The following is a 17,274-nucleotide window of genomic DNA, read 5'->3' on the forward strand; positions in this document are numbered from 1 at the left end:
GGGGATTGTCCGAGGATGAGGACCTCCGTCTTGTCTGAGTTCAGTTTTAGGCGGCTGAGCTTCATCCATTCCGCGACGTCTTTCATTCCTTCCTGTAGGTTGGTTTTGGCGGTGGTTGGGTCTTTGGTGAGGGAGAGTATCAGCTGGGTGGCGTAGGAGATGATGTTGATGTTGTGTTTGCGTGCGATGGCGGCGAGGGGGCTCAAGTAGATATTGAAGAGGGTTGGGCTGAGCGAGGATCCTTGGGGTACGCTGCAGATGATCTCGGTGGGTTCTGAGCGGAAGGGAGGGAGGTGGACTCTTTGGGTTCTGTCGGAGAGGAACGAGATGATCCAGTCTAGGGCCTGTCCTAGGATTCCCGTGGTGCAGAGGCGGGTTATTAGGGTGCGATGGCACACTGTGTCGAAGGCAGCCGAAAGGTCCAGGAGGATGAGGGCGGATGTTTCTCCGTTGTCCATCAGAGTCCTGATGTCGTCGTGACTGCGATGAGGGCGGTTTCTGTGCTGTGGTTGGCTCGAAATCCAGATTGAGAAGGGACGAGCAAGTTGTTAGCCTCGAGGAAGGCGGTCAGCTGTTTATTGACGGTGTTCTCGATGACCTTGGCCGGGAAGGGGAGAAGAGAGATGGGGCAGAAGTTCTTCAGGTCTTTGGGATCAGCCGTTGGTTTTTTCAGGAGGGCGTTGACTTCTGCGTGTTTCCAGCTCTCGGGGAAGGTGGCTGATGCGATCGAGCTGTTGATGATGTTCCGGAGATGGGGGCGATGACGGAGTCGGCTTTGTTGAAGATGTGATGGGGGCAAGGGTCCGAGGGGGAGCCGGAGTGGATGGTATTCATGATGCTACTGGTCTCTTCTGAACTGATAGGGGTCCAGTAGCTGAGTGTAGTGGTGGGGGCTGTTGGTTCGGTGGTAGGGGGCGGGGTCTGGGGTCCGAAGCTGTCGTGTAGATCTGCGATCTTTCGGTGGAAGAATGTAGCGAGGGAGTTGCAGAGTTCTTGTGAGGGTGTGATGTCGTTGGAGCTGGCGCTGGGGTTGGAGAGCTCTTTGACGATGTTGAAGAGTTCCTTGCTGTTGTGGGTGTTGTTGTCTAGTCGCTCTTTGAATGAAGTCCTTTTGGTGGAGCGGATCAGCTGGTGGTGTTTACGGGTGGCGATCTTGAAGGCTGTCATGTTTTCTGTGGTTCGTTCCCTGCGCCAGGTTTTTTCGAGGTTTCGGCAGGATTTCTTGGATTCTTTGAGGGCGTCCGTGAACCATGGGGGTTTCCTGATGCTGGTCCAGCTTGGGGGGCTTTTAAGTGGAGTGAGGTTTTCGGCACAGTTGGTGATCCACTGTGTGAGGTTGTGGGCTGCGTTGTTGGCGTCAGTGATGTTGGCTGGTGGGTTTTGGCTCAGTGTTGAGAGGAGCTGCTTTGTGGGAGATTTTGCTCCAGCGTCTGCGGGAGATTTGTTGTGTGCGATGGTGGTGAGTCTCCCGTTTGAAGGTGAAGTGGACGCATCTGTGGTCGGTCCAGTGTAGCTCAGAGGAGTGGCTGAAGGAGATGTGCTTGCTGGCGGAGAAGATGGGGTCGAGTGTGTGACCAGCGGTGTGGGTGGGGGTGTTCACCAGTTGCTTGAGTCCGAGGTTGGCGAGGTTGTCGAGCAGGGTGGCAGTGTTGTTGTTGTTGTTTTTCTCCAGGTGGAAGTTCAGGTCCCCGAGGAGGATGTAGTCTGGTGAGGCTAGTGCGTGCGGGCTGATGAAATCTGTGATGGTTTCGCTGAATTGGGCGCCTGGGCCCGTGGGTCTGTAGACGAGTGTTCCTTTGAGGGTGGTTCTGGGGTCGGTGTGGATCTGGAAGTGTACGTGTTCGGCGGCGAGGGGGGTGTCTTCTGTGGTGGTCGTGATGTTGATGGTGTTCATGTAGATGATGGAGATTCCTCCTCCGGTTTGGTTGATGTGGTCCTTCCGGGCGATCTTGTAGCCGTCGGGGATGGCTATGGCGATGTCTGGAGCCGAGGAGGCGTTCATCCAGGTTTCTGTGATGAAGGCGACGTCTGGTGCTGTTGTGTCCAGGAGGTCCCATAGTTCGATGGCGTGTTTGTGGATGGAGCGTGTGTTGAGGAGGATGCCCTTGAGGTGGTTGTTGTTGCGAGGGCTGGTGGGTGATCTGCAGGTTCGGTGGAATGTGTACTTGCAGGCTTGGCAGGTGAAGGGTCCATGGGTTCGTTTAGGGCTGGCTTGGTAGTAGGTGGCCGTTCGTCCGGTGTTTAGGGCGTAGAGGGAGGCAGCGTCGTATATTAGTCGGGTGTTTTGAGTGCGGTGGGGGCCAGGGGTTCTGGCGCTGGGCGCGGTCCAGGCGCGGACGGGCACAGACGGGCTTGACTTTGGCACGCCAGCGGCGCGCCGGCTGCGTGCGCCCGCTGCGCGGAAGGGAGGAGGGGTCAGCTGGGAGGCAGGAGGGAAGGAGAGCCAATGGGAGCAGGTGGGGCGGGGCCGCAAGGGTGGCACCGGCGGGAAACAAGCAAAGCGCTAAGGACAGGAGGAGAATGGAGAATGGAAGAAAAAGGAAGAAAAAGAAACAAGAAAAAATGGAAGAAAAAGAAACAAGAAAGGGGAAAATGGAAGAAAAAGAAACAAGAAAGAAGAAAATGGAAGAAAAAGAAACAAGAAAGGAACGACAAAGGAGGAAAAACAAGAATCTACGTGGCAGGAGCCTGGGCAGGCGGAGCTGCAGTGGCGGGGAAGCGACCCACCCGGGGGTCAAGGGTCGCTGTCTCTGCCGCGCAGCGGCCGTCATAAGAAGGAAGGGAGGGAGGAGGGGTCAGCTGGGAGGCGGGAGGTGGGAGGGAAGGAGAGCCAATGGGAGCAGGGGGGACGGGGCCGCAAGGGTGGCAGCTGCGGGTAACGAGCAAAGCGCTAAGGACAGGAGGAGAATGGAGAATGGAAGAAAATGGAAGAAAAAGAAACAAGAAAAAATGGAAGAAAAAGAAACAAGAAAGGGTAAAATGGAAGAAAAAGAAACAAGAAAGAAGAAAAAGAAACAAGAAAGGGGAAAATGGAAGAAAAAGAAACAAGAAAGAAGAAAATGGAAGAAAAAGAAACAAGAAAGGATGAAAAACAAGAATCTACCTGGCAGGGGCCAGGGCAGGCGGAGCTGCAGCGGCGGGGAAGCGATCTCCCCGAGGGTCAAGGGACTTCAAGCTTGGTGGCAAACAGAGAGACAATGACATCTTTTTCTGGTCTAATTGGGCTGTTTCAGGGATTTTCCAGTAGGCGTTTTCTCTTTCTTTCCAATTGTCAATGGTGCTTGACCCCAGAAGGTTAGATTTGAAGTCACACCCAATAAAATAAATCACGTCCCCTTGCTCCTCCTCAGCATCCTTCAGCTCCTCCAGAAGGACTGCTGCTGTTTGTCGTTTCCTGGTCAATGCAGGATGTAGATAGAGGTTTCCAACTATGATTGAATTTGGCAATATTCTGTTGAGAGATTTTATTGTTGTGATTTTGACAGTAATAGAATCTCCATTGCTAGCCCAGATTTCAGTGGTGTTTATGTCCAGTTGTTTTTTACATGGATCCATGCTCCACTGCTTGGGTGGCTCCCACATGTCGAGGGTCTCGCTGGACACTATATTCAATGTGATTTTATAAGGGCTTTTCCTCCAGCCTCCAGGTCTCTTAAAAGCATATCACGTCGTCTGCACTTAGCTCTTCCAGATCTCTTCCTTTGATTTCCTCACCAGATATCCCTCTCACATTCCAAAAACATTTTTAATGCTTTACTCCAGGACTGTGCGCAATGTTTCTCATCAGTGGCATGGTTTAGTGATCTGGCCAGCCCCTCCTAGTTTAGGTTCTCCCTGGGGGGCCTAGTATGAGCTATGCTTACTTTTTTCCCCCATGTTGAGTGGTGTTCTTCCAAGGTGCATTTGTCTGTTTCACATTTGGCATGATGACTTTAATTAGCATCCCAGGAATTTCTATCAAAGTAGATGGTTTACCTTTATGCTGCTCTAGCTCAAATTGTAAAAGTCCCTCCTTTTCTGACTTCTGGGGCTCCATGACCTCCTATGACCTTGTGGGGACAGAAACTGGTATGTCTCCTCCGACTGCCCACTTCTCTTCTTGTGTACCTTAAGTGTCCTTCAGAATTGGGGATAGTTTCTGCAAAGATGGCTCTCCTTGCGAGTTTTCTCTTTTTCTGGGAGGGGAGAGAATCAAGATTGCTAGATATTGCTCTTTCTCTCGGCGTTGGAGTTTTATTCCTCAGGATTCCAACAGGGATGTATTTTGCTCAAGCTTCTGAACTAATTGTTTTTCTTTTAGACCTATCTCAGTTTGTTGCCGGAGTTCCCCTGTTCCAGGTGGCCTAAAGGCATCATTTTCAATATCTTTGACCACAGGTCCCCCAGTTCTGGAATTTTAGAGGTCAGCCTGAGAATGTTCTCCCTATTGAGAACATTCCATTTGCCACATGAGGTGTATCGCAGTTAAAGGAGTATTTGTTGGGTTCTTTTGGGACGGTTAACCTCTTGAAGTTTTTTTCACAGTATGTGCCCACTCTTAACTTTCGGGCCATCTAGCAGGGATGTGCACACCTTTGTGTAGAATGGAGCTTCTGCTCCTCTCTTAGGGCCAGAGTAATAAACGTTTTGCATGGTGCAAACTGCGAAAATCGCAGTTTGCACCATGCAAAACGTGCATCGCGATGCACATTCCCATTTTGCAAGTCGGTACCAACTCGCAAAATGGGAATGCGACTCGCAAATAGGAAGGGGTGTTCCCTTACTATTTGCGACTCGCACCGCAATGCAGAATTGCTTTGTGACCGCGAAAGCAATTCGCAGTTACCACCAGTGTCACATGGGACCCCTTTCCCTTTGTGAATGTTGCCATAAATGTTTTTTCAGAGCAAGCAGTGGTCCAATGGACCACTGCCTAATCTGAAAAACTGAAACCAAAAGGTTTCATAATTTGTTTGTATTGCAACTCGTTTTCCTTTAAGGAAAACTGGCTGCAATTAAAAAAAAAAACTGCTTTATTTAAAAAGCAGTCACAGACATGGAGGTCTGCTGTCTCCAGCAGGCCACCATCCTGTTAGTCCAGGGAATCTCAATGGGGTCGCAAAATGCAACCCACCTCATTAATATTAATGAGGTGGGTCTTTGCAACCCCATTGAGATTCGCAGACGGTGTCTGAGACACGGTTCTGCATCCGATTTTGTGATTCGGAAAATCAGAATTTGCTACATCTGGCCCTTAGTTCTTAATTAATCTGGCACTCTTGGGTTTTATGGAAATGAGCTATAGTTACTTGCTGTGTTGAGATTTCTTTTTTGGTTACTGTTAAACCTTCCCTTTTCAAGTGCTACAAAAAGCTCACCTGTTCCGTTCTTCTTCTCTTTGAATTTTTTCGCACCCCCCTGATTCCATATTTGTTGTCTTTACTTCCCCCTCTTGGGCAGTCTTGTTGTTCTACAGCAGGTGTCTCCAACCTTTTCTGTGATAGAAGCTACTTATGTCCAATGAAAATCATCCCGAGCTACTAATATTATTAGTGTTGTAATAGTGATCAAGTCAGACAATTTAACATTAGTGGCCAACCCAAGCATGAATGTCAGCAGTCGATATCTCTGTGTATAACACACATTTCCCAGTAACAAAGTAAAAAAGGCTTTGCCTCTTTAGAATGTGTTTACATAGTTAGCATATAATAACCATAGTTATAGTGCTCAGGGCACAAAGATGAATATATACTCATAATAAGTCTTCCCAGTGCTATCTCATTTATCACTCATATATCAGCATAAAAAAAAATAAACTATTTTTCTCTAAACATTAGCTTATAAGTATTGAAAATAAACCTATTTTAGCTCATGAACACACTTTTCAGTTTTGAAATAAATATATGTATTCAACCAAGCAAAACTGTCTAATTTAGTAGGCTGGGCTGCCTAAAGCAGAGCTACTTACGAATAGATGGAGAGCTACCAGTAGCTCACGAGCTACTCATTGGAGAAGCCTGTTCTACAGTGCTTTTGGGAGGCCCCTCTTCTGTTTTTTAAACTTAACTGGGTTGCTTTTCTTAAATCCTGGATAAGAGTGGACATTGCTTTTGGTAGTTTGGAGATTTTCTCCACTATTGGGTGCCATTACACCACACCAGCTTATCTTCGCAAGTGCTTGAGTTGTTTTATAAGTTGGTTCAGGTGCTCCAGCTTTGTATCAATTGTCATGGTGAGGTTGGAGAGCATTTGAAGGACCTCAATCTGAGTGTCCAGTTTGTCCATGTGGAGTTTACTGGCATTTTCCTTTTCTAGTAGGACTCTAGCCAGAGTCTTGGTTTCATAATTTGGAGTTTCAGGTCGCTTCCATTCTTCCTCTTCCTTTCCAATTTCCTTGTCTTGCTCTTATAGCATCGCGTTGTGGTATACAGCTGCTATGGAGGCGAAGGTTTTATCTTCTTCCTCCATACGTTTAGTTAAGAACTACTCATTGATGTTTCCTGTTTGCTCATTTCGTGGCTGCCGCTGTTGGAAAATGGGAGTACCAAATGCTGTATCCTGTGGTGGCACTATGTGTAGCATTGGTGTCATCTCAAGCAGGACCTTACTGTCCCACTGTGAGATCTTGTGTGGCAGAGCTCTCATTATGATTACTGGTGACAGTGGGATGAGGGGGTGTCAGTAGATTTTTCATTTGGTTTTCTTGAGTCCACTTGTTTGCCTCACCTTTAGCAAATCCAGAGCTCATCCTGTCCTTTTCGCCTCTCCCCTGAGCTTCTATTCACTTCTCTGCTGGCCTTGCCCAGCTGGTAATTTATGGGGTGCTCCCTGGAATCTTATCGCAAGCTTTTCCCTCTGACTTAGAGTATTCTCTCCATGGTCACCTCGTCCTTTTTACGGGGGTTGTATCAGGCCCCTCTTTGATATCTGGTTCTAAAGTTAACTTATGGAAGGCAGGTTTATTTTTGTTACTTTAAATATTTTAGGTCTTGGAGACCACAAGTCTGTCACAGTGCCCTTTTCCACGATAATTGTGATACCAGCCAGGGTACCCACGCATTTCCTTTTATTTGGTCCCTGTTTTTGTTGCCCCTTCTTTGAGGAGTAGAGCATTTCGGGTTCTCATTCCAACCCCTTGGCCTTTTCCGGGTTTCTGTAAGATTAGGCCTCTCCTAGTCTTCATTAAAATTATAACTCTACTGTTGGAAATAGCCTTTCTGCAGGGTCACCCACAAACTTTTTGCCTTCCTCCTTCTCTTTTTCTGACCTCATTTCTGCTCGCTTTAGGACTCTGTACAATTTACCACTGCTAATCAGTGCTAAAGTGCATATGCTCTCTCCTTAAAACATGGTGACATTGGCTCATACCCAAGTGGCTTATTTAATTTACTTGAAAGCCCCTAGTCAAGTGCACTACATGTGCCCAGGGCCTGTAAATTAAATGCTACTAGTGAGCTGCAGCACTGCATGTGCCACCCACATAAGTAGCCCCCTAAGCATGTCTCAGGCCTGCCTCTGCAGTGCCTGTGTGTGTAGTTTCACTGCCACTTGACTTGCCATTTAAAAGTACTTGACACGTCTTAAACTCCCCTTTTTCTACATATAAGTCACCCCTGCGGAAGGTCCTAGGTAGCCCATAGGGCAGGGTGCTATGTAGGTAAAAGGCAGGACATGAACATGTGTGTTCTATGTGTCCTGGCAGTGTGAATCTCCTAAATTAGTTTTACACTGCTGTGAGGCCTGCTCCTTTCATAGGATAGCATTAGGGCTACCCTCATATACTGTTTGAGTGGTAGATCCTGATCTGAAAGAAGTAGCCAGGTCATATTTAGTATGGCCGGAATGGTGATACAAAATCCTGCTTAATGGTGAATTTGGATTTTGTATTACTATTGTAGAAATGCTTCTTTTAGAAAGTGAGCATTTCTCTACACTTAAATCCTTCTGTGCCTTCCAATCACTGTGCGTACATTCACTCAGACAACCCCAAACACCGGATGCTCAGTCACACTTACGTACATCTGCATATTGAATGGGTCTTCCTGGGCTGGGAGGATGTAGGGCCTGACACTTACATGTCAAAGGACAGTAGCCTGCCCTCACACAAAGGACTGCCACACCCTCTATTGGGACCCTGGCAGACAGGATGGAACTGAAAGGGGCCCATGTGCACTTCTAAGCCACTCTTTGAAGTCTCCCCCACTTCAAAGGCACATTTAGGTATTTAAGCAGGGTCTCGTACCCTACCAACTTAGACAATTCTGAGGTAGACACTCTACTTCATCAAGACACTTCCTGGAGAAGAACCTGAACCAGAACCTGCAACCCGCCAAGAAGAACTACCTGGCTGCCCAAAGGACTCACCTGACTGCTTTCTGAGAAGGACTGCTGCCTTGCTGTTGCCCTGCTGCCTTGCTGCTCTCTGGCTGTGCTGAGAAGTGCTTCCCAAGGGCTAGGATAGAGCTTGCCTCCTGTTACTGGAAGTCTCAGGCCCAAAAAGACTTCATTCCTGCAAGACGAACTCCCTGTGCTGCGAAAATTGACACACAGCCTGCCAGAAACGACACACAGCCTGCACCGTGGTGAAAAAATCACTGCACGCTGAACTGGAACAACGCAGCCCGACTTTGCAAGGAGAATATCGATGCAGCACCAGTGTAGCGACTAGAAATTCAATGCACAGCCCACTGGATCGACGCAAAGCCGAGCCGGAACGACGCAGCATAACTTCCCGTGTGGTAAAATTTTCCACGCAATGGCCACCGGATCTACGCAGCCCCTGTGACTTTGTCCTGGCAGTGCTGGATTTCAACGCATTGTCCCCGGGGCATCCGAAATCCCGCAACCCGAAGAGGACCCAAGTCGAAGCACTGGAAATGGACGCAAAGCCTTCCCTGCATGAAAAATAAATTATGTATCGCCGCGTACGGCCCAAGAAATCCATCCACACCTCCCTGTTTTCAACGCACCTCCTCCTCTGCGGTTCCTTGTGGAGATTTTGAATGCAAACCAAATACTTTGGGGCATATTTAACCTCCGTCTGCGCCGAATGTGCGTCAAAAATTTTGAACCACATATAGCGCAAACATTGCCCCGTATTTAAACTTCGACGCCTGAGACCGCGGACAACAAAATTCCACCTTGTGCGTCAATTTTTGGATGCGCAACCCGCCTTGCGTTAATCATATGCAAGGTAGGCGTTCCCGTCCAAAAAATGACTTAAACGCCCGTGCATCGTATTTATGCTTTTGGGGAAAAATTACGCACGGCCGGGAGGCGGAGCCAGAAAATGACGTACAGCCTGATTTGCGTCAAAATTTAACGCCTGGGTCAGGGCAGGCGTTAAAATGGGGCAAACACACCTGTATTTAATGAGAATACACAGAAGCAACAGCAGAGCAGCAGAGCAGCAGAGCAGCAGAGCAGCAAAAGGGAGACATGGAGGTGATTCTTATCCAGCGTGCACGCAGACGCAGAGCCCAGCAGCAACAACAGCAGTTACAACAACACCAGCAGGGACCCCAAAGGCAGCGCAGAAGGCAGGAGAGGATATTCCGCCCCAGAACAACCCTTCATGGCCTCAGGGAACACAACATCATCCAGAGGTACAAGTTGAACTGGCAGGCCATTCAGCAGCTGCTGCAAAACATTGAACCGCAGTTGGCACCCACTTTGCTGACACCCCGCACCATTCCAACTGAAACCAAGCTGCTAGCTGTACTTCACATGCTGGCAAGTGGCTCTTTTCAAACAACTGGTGCCCTGGTTGCTGGAATATCACAGCCATCATTTTCTGCCTTTTTGCCAAAAGTACTGGATGCCATCATTGGACTCACACCCCGCCACATCCGCTTCCTAAAGACACTGCAGAAGCAGCAGGAGACAAAACAGGGGTTTTACCTCATAAGTGGCTTCCCACACGTCCTGGGTGCCATCGACTGCACACATGTACGCCTTGTGCCACCTGCTGCAACTGAACACCTCTACCGCAACAGGAAGCACACACATTCCATCAATGTGCAGGCCATTGTTGATCACCAAGGATTGATCACCAACATCGTGGCAAAATATCCTGGGAGTGTCCATGACTCATTCATCTTCTGTCACTCTACCATCAATCAGCACTTCCAGGATGGACGGTATGGAAATGGACTACTTGTTGGTAAGTACAGAAACCTACTTACATACACACTGCACAGCAACCGTCTAGGACACACAACACATACACCACGACAGCAACATGTGGACAGGAACACACTGAGGTTGTGACATTGCTCGCCATGTTTCATAGGTCTGCATAGAACCTGTCACACATCTGAAATTAGTGTACAGTTTAATGTTAAGACGTCAATGATCACAACGTTTGGAGTGGTTTGCCTAATTGTCACCTTGCAAAATGTAAGCGTCTCACTGATGTTTAAAGTAGTCTATTACATAAGTCTAAAGGTATGGGATGTCCAGGGTACATTGATATGAACGTGTTAACAACACTGTCAATTTTAACCTGTGTATGGCACTATCATCTCACCCCCAGTGAAGACACAGGGATACCTGTATCACAAGTCACAATGCTAGGGAGGGCACACTGTACTGCAAATCCCAAAACATACTGCTGACAAACGGTCAGCAGACAAACACTCGTTCAGCCAAACACAATGCAGATGGTACATCCTAGAAGCCTAGGATGCTACATTATAGCACAAAAGAGTCACAGACAACACAAGACAACTACTGCCATTAAAGGTCATTTCAATAGGGCCAGCTACATCAACATGATCCCATTCATTTTCTCTTGCAGCTGATCAGGGGTATGGCATCCAGCCATGGATAATGACACCTATTGGCAACCCGAGTACTGCAGCAGAGTGTGCCTACAACGACGCACATAGGAGGACACGCACCATAGTCGAGAGGACCTTCGGCATACTCAAGTCAAGGTTCCGGTGCCTCGACATCACTGGTGGTAGCCTCCTATATTCCCCGGAGATGGTCTGTAAGATCATCCTAACATGTGCAATATTGCACAACATTGGCATCAAAAGAAACATTCCCATCCTGGAACCAGAGCCACACATGCCTGAAGAGGAAGAAGAGGAGGATGCTGGCCTGCAACATGAGGGGGAACTACAGAACACGGCCGCTGGTATACGCAGGCGGCAACATATCATCAACAATTTCTTTTAAATATAATCACCATCACCACTTTAATGAACTAATTTAAATAAACACCTATAATAATCACCATATCATGGTCTGGATAATCATTTCTGCACACCTTCATCTCTACTTATCAGAATAAGAGTGTTGCCTCATGGAGCATTGCTGATATACTGATTAGGACACTGAAAATCCCAGAGCTAATGTGATGCGTAACATACAATGGTCACATACACACATAGGGCCATATTTATACTTTTTGACGCAAAACTGCGCTATCGCAGTTTTGCGCCATAAAGATTAGCGCCGGCTAACGCCATTCTGAAGCGCCATGCGGGCGCCGTATTTATTGAATGGCGTTAGCCGGCGCTAGCAGACCGGCGCTGCCTGGTGTGCGTGGAAAAAAACCACGTACACCAGGCAGCGCCGGCATTGGGGAAAATGGCGTTAGGGCATCTTAAAATGGGGCAAGTCAGGTAGAGGCAAAAAAATCGCCTCCACCCGATTTGCGCCATTTTTAACGACACCCAGACGCCATTTACATGACTCCTTTCTTAGTAAAGACAGGAGTCATGCCCCCTTGCCCAATGGCCATGCCCAGGGGACTTATGTCCCCTGGGTATGGTCATTGGGCATTGTGGCATGTAGGGGGGCACAAATCAGGCCCCCCTATGCCACAAAATATATATATTTTTTTTAAATTATACTTACCTGAACTTACCTGAATGTCCCTGGGATGGGTCCCTCCATCCTTGGGTGTCCTCCTGGGGTGGGCAAGGGTGGCAGGGGGGGTCCCTGGGGGCAGGGGAGGGCACCTCTGGGCTCATTTTGAGCCCACAGGTCCCTTAACGCCTGCCCTGACCCAGGCGTTAAAAAGAGGCGCAAATGCGGGGTTTTTTGCCCCGCCCACTCCCAGGCGTGATTTTTGCCCGGGAGTATAAATACAACGCATTTGCGTCGCAGTCATTTTTTTAGACGGGAACGCCTACCTTGCATCTCATTAACGCAAGGAAGGCGTTCACGCAAAAAAATGATGCTCATTCCTCATACTTTGGCGCTAGACGCGTCTAACGCCAAAGTATAAATATGCCGTTAGTTTTGCGCCGAATTTGCGTCGAAAAAAACTACGCAAATTCGGCGCAAACGGAGTATAAATATGCCCCATACTGTAAATGACATATATCATGTACATTCCTCCTTTGAAGGCCAGTAGCAGAGGACCACACCTATTTCACACATACATGTTAAAATCAAGGTCCAACGCAGCATATGGCACACAACTAAGACACCATCACTCAATAAGGGGAAAACAAGCCTCATACATGAGGCAGTCGATGTGCTTTTGCATCAGTAACAGGAATGTCTGACCAGACCCTTGACAGCAGTAAGTCCAACTGCATCCAATATTTGCAAGGACTATCTGTGACTAGAGTTCCATAGAAGCAGAACATAGACAGTACAAGTGCCACTCATATGAGCAGCATTGCGCACATTGGCATTCCATGTACATGTCAGCCCATTTCCTAACTCCTGACACACCCATGCACCTGATCACAACCCACCTGTCTGAAGAGGTCCCTGGAATACTAAGATGTGTACCCTGATATTCCCTCCTCTACACACACAGCTTGTCAATAGCAATCCAGTGTGCTACATCCTTTCCTATGGTATGCCATTGTCATAGAACATCTGACTGCATGGACGTCAGGTCAATTAATACACTGGCTTCTAGTTTCTAAGCCCTGTTAGCACCTGTAGATTGCTTCCCGTGTGAAAAAGTATGTTGGCCATTAGAATGCAAATCTCACCTACAGGACTTGTGAGAAACTGATGCAGCCCACACCTGTGATCACCTCCATGCACACCACCCATTTCAACAAGCACTGCCCCTGCTGATGCCTGGAACAGCATAGGAGTTGCCATTATGTCAAATACACCGTTAAGCATTGATACTAATTAAGCCATGTAACACAGCCCTTGGGTTCATTTGTCACCTTCAAAAACACAGGACATACACAGTTTGACATGTCAACTGTCTAGTTTGTCCTCCAAACAGTCTGAGTCAGACCACTGATTATGTAACTTGTCAAATTGCTGGATCCTGAATCACCCTGCATTCTTTCAGCCTGACTGGCATCTGTCTGTGCGTCACACTAAAGTATCCCTGTGTCTACATATGTACCACACTTGCGTTAGCAAACCTCTCATTCATCAGGGGGTATTGGGCATGGGCTTCTTCAATGCATACCCAAATACATTGTATAGCATCATCTGCCTTTTAACTGTACCATTTGAGTTAAATCATCTGTGAAAAGCAAAATTCATGGCCCATCCCTTGTTTGGGTCTCATTTATGCATGAATGACAAAGTGTGACAGTGTCCCAGGGCCGTATGCAGGGATTGGGTACGGGGCCTTCAGCAGAACCAGCAACCTCTGATAATGTCCATGAAAAATCCACACATGTCAGGACCCTGACAGTTCACACACAGAATCACAGTGCTCACAACATATTGATGGGCCGTGTGTGGTTAATAGCTGCGAGAATAATCAGCACAGAGGTTATGATGTTCCCAGATGCAGTGGGAATTGCAGAGGCTAACCTGTGTACAAATGTTGTAATGACACCTGCTGGAACATGACACCTGAGACATTATCTCACTCAGCACACCAAAGTTGCCCTGTTGACTGTCTCATTACACGTCTTTAGTGACAGGGTGGGACCATCCCCATGTATTTTTTCATGTCCTCATCCACTTTACTCACATTGATTAACCAAGGATACTCAGTAGATACAGGAATAGCTGCCACTGACTCATGATGAGTCCTGGACCGAACTGTGACAAATTACCCCCCAAACAATATACAGGATCATCATTGGACCACACACATGAACAAGACACCTATGTGCAATTGATCACTGGAAATATGTGGACATGTGCTGCCTCATATGCTGGTCCACCACAGCCACTTGAGAGTTGTGGCTCACTTCTATGACCTCAACTGTGGTGTCATCAAAAATTGTGATTCACCTTTGTCTGTCTGGGAAAACAACATGGTACCCACTTCCTCAATGCATGTGTATGACTCACTGTGGGATTCACCAACTAGTGCCTAGGAAGCTGTTACCAAAACTCTAGGACATAGGATGTTGAAAATGTGGACCATTGACATGAACAAGCATCTGCCATCTATCTGGTGCATGCTTTGTCACATGTGGTGTCTACGTTACCCTAAATCTTGGAAGTGCACATTACGGATGTTGCTACATGTGTGACTAACACATGTCCTCTCTCAGTTCCACAATGACTTGCATCTAACGATTGGACACATGGACGTCACATTCATACAAGCATATGTGCAATAATGCATCATGTGATACACACACACTTGGTCAACAAATACATTAGTTGCCAAAGCACACACATTGAGGGAAAGGCGTTTAGGCATTGTACATATGTGCGTCACATTGCTATCCTCTCCTTATGCCAAACATGCCCAGTTTGTGCAACACATATATGTAGGCCACACATATGACCATCTATTGCGTCAGCCAACCGTAAAAATACTGTGAAAGAAGTAGCGGATCATGGTTCGCTGCAATATGATGTCAGCCTATCTCTGATGTGCCCCAAATGTAACTTAACATAAAAACAGAACAAATGCCCAAAACCAGTTCATGCACTGAAATTTTGACATTCCTAGCGTTATGCGTCATTTTTTGCCCACCAATACTGTATTTGCGTCATTTTTGTTGACGCACAGGAGTGAACATTAGGCCGCATCCAGATATTTGTACAGGCCATGTACTATTATTTGGATGCGGGCTAATTTTCACTCCTGTGCGTCAAAACAAAATTACACAAATACAGTATTTGTGGACAAAAAATGACGCATAACGCGAAAAAGGGCGGACATTTCATACAGGAAGTGATGTAATAGGATATCCTGTTTACGGATCATGTACAGTGGGTGTACTTTCACTTTCACTTTGCAGTCTATGATTCTTCTAGGCTGTGTGGCTGTGTAGAGAGTGGTGTCCTAAGATTTTGTGCTTTTTTGTCCTGTGTGCTGTCTCTATTGTCAATTTGTGAAATAAATATTGTTGGTGTATACTGTCCTACTGTGTTTTGTGTACATTTGTCCATTTACCTTGTGTTTTTGTTGTTTGTGGGAGTCTGTTGTGGGTAGTGGTAGTTTGGGCTCTTTTAGTGGTTAAGTTTACTTTTCTTCTGTATTTGCACCCCTACTTTCCCCCTTTTCCCCTTTCTATTTCTTTAACCCCTATTCCCTTTCACATTTCTACTATGTCTGGTAGGCCACGTCTTGGCAGGATGGGTGAAGAGGAGTTGGGGGGCTTCATATGGCTTGTGTGCCATTTCTTGCCACTGATGATTGAGGCAGGGGGTGGGGTGATACAGGGGTATCACACTGAGGCGCGCACAATCCGGTGGGGAAAGGTGCTGCATCACCTGCAGCGTGTGTATGCCAGCCAGAGGAGTGACCACCAGCTGAAGCACCGGTGGGCTGACCTCATCACCAGGGAGCAGGATCTCTTGGATCACCTGGGAATTGTGATTGGTGGCCCTGTTGGTGAGTACTAATCATGTAAATGTGCACGATTAAATGCTCTGTAGTGACATCAGATGATTTGTACTATGTCTGCCAGCTAACTTGGTGAATGTGTGTAATGCTGGGGAAACATACAGGGATAATTGATGCACTATGGTAAGGATCACAATTGCTAGCTGCACGGTAGCACGTGCTCAGCAAACTTACAGGATACTTTTCCATGAAATAAATAGGTGCGGCCTTTGTGTCAGACAACGAAACAAAATAGGAGCCAATCATGTCTATATAGGGCACTTTTGCCAGATAAGTAAAGATGTACCAACATATTGGCTAACTTTCTTGACGCAATAGCTAGACTGACTTTAGAATCACTACATGATGCAGAAAATGAGTGCTGGCTTCACGTCAATTGATTATAGCAAAGTGGCTCAGACATATGTCTCATGTGAGTCTGGTGAGTGTGGAAGGAAAGTGTTCACGGAAGTACTATGAATGTTTGGGATTATTGTGGTCCTTTATCTTTTTGGATACATGTCAGATCTGGATTTGGAAACATCGTGAAAAGGTGTAAGGTGCCCTCAGCTAACATCTTAGAATATTTGTTGGGGTTAGTTGTGCCACATTCCAAATAGGGATGGCAGTCCAAAGGTATGCACATAGGTTCACATCTCCATGGTTGGTGCAAATCACCATAGCTGGGCCACATCAATTGAATAAACTGTAACAACAGGAGGGCTTACAAAAGTCGCTGCCCCTCCCTCTGTACATTGTACCTATGTGTCATAAATGTGTCATGGCCACATAGCATGTTTGACTGGTAATGCAGTCCTCAAGTAACCAGGCTTTGGATGTCTCTCTTGGATTCACATGATGAGACGATTGCACTCCATATTTTTTTCAGGTCACCAATGACGGGGCATGTTTGCCACCACATGATAGTTAGGGCCAATGCATGTGTGCAGATATGTGTATAACTGTCACAGGAGACCCATGCTATGTACAAGTTGGCCGTGATATATCAGATGCAGTATCATCATGTCTGAATGGCTGCCATTTCCTTATTCAGCCTACACGTTGTATATGTTAATGAAATTGTTGCTCTGTGCACAAATTTTGAGCACATTTCTTCCTTCCATGCCTTACAGGTGGACCAGCACCCTACACTGTTGGAGAGGTGGCGACATTTGAGGACCCCAATCACTCCAGTAAGTGTTGATATGTCTGTTATGTGTTGTGTTTGTTGGTTATGGACACGTGTGTGATGAACGCATAGCAAGGTGTGATGCGTTGGGCAATCATTTGTCTTGTTCCATGAGTGGGATTTCAGTTTCTCAAATGTTTTGAGTTGGAGAAAGCATATCCTATGGTATTATCTAGGGATTGTAGGCCATTCCTGTAGGCCCCACAGTGAGTTCTGAGGTGAGTCATGTGGATGACACTTGCATCAATAAGAGTCGCACTGGAAGTCAGCTCAGATTTAGTCAGCCTGTCAGACCCACATTCTCCAAGATTGGTACAGCAAATTGCTTTCCAATAGACTTCTGCTTCCCTATTTACCAAGGTGCTTA

Source organism: Pleurodeles waltl, chromosome 3_2, assembly GCF_031143425.1.
Source record: "Pleurodeles waltl isolate 20211129_DDA chromosome 3_2, aPleWal1.hap1.20221129, whole genome shotgun sequence".
Classification (NCBI taxonomy): Eukaryota; Metazoa; Chordata; class Amphibia; order Caudata; family Salamandridae; genus Pleurodeles; species Pleurodeles waltl.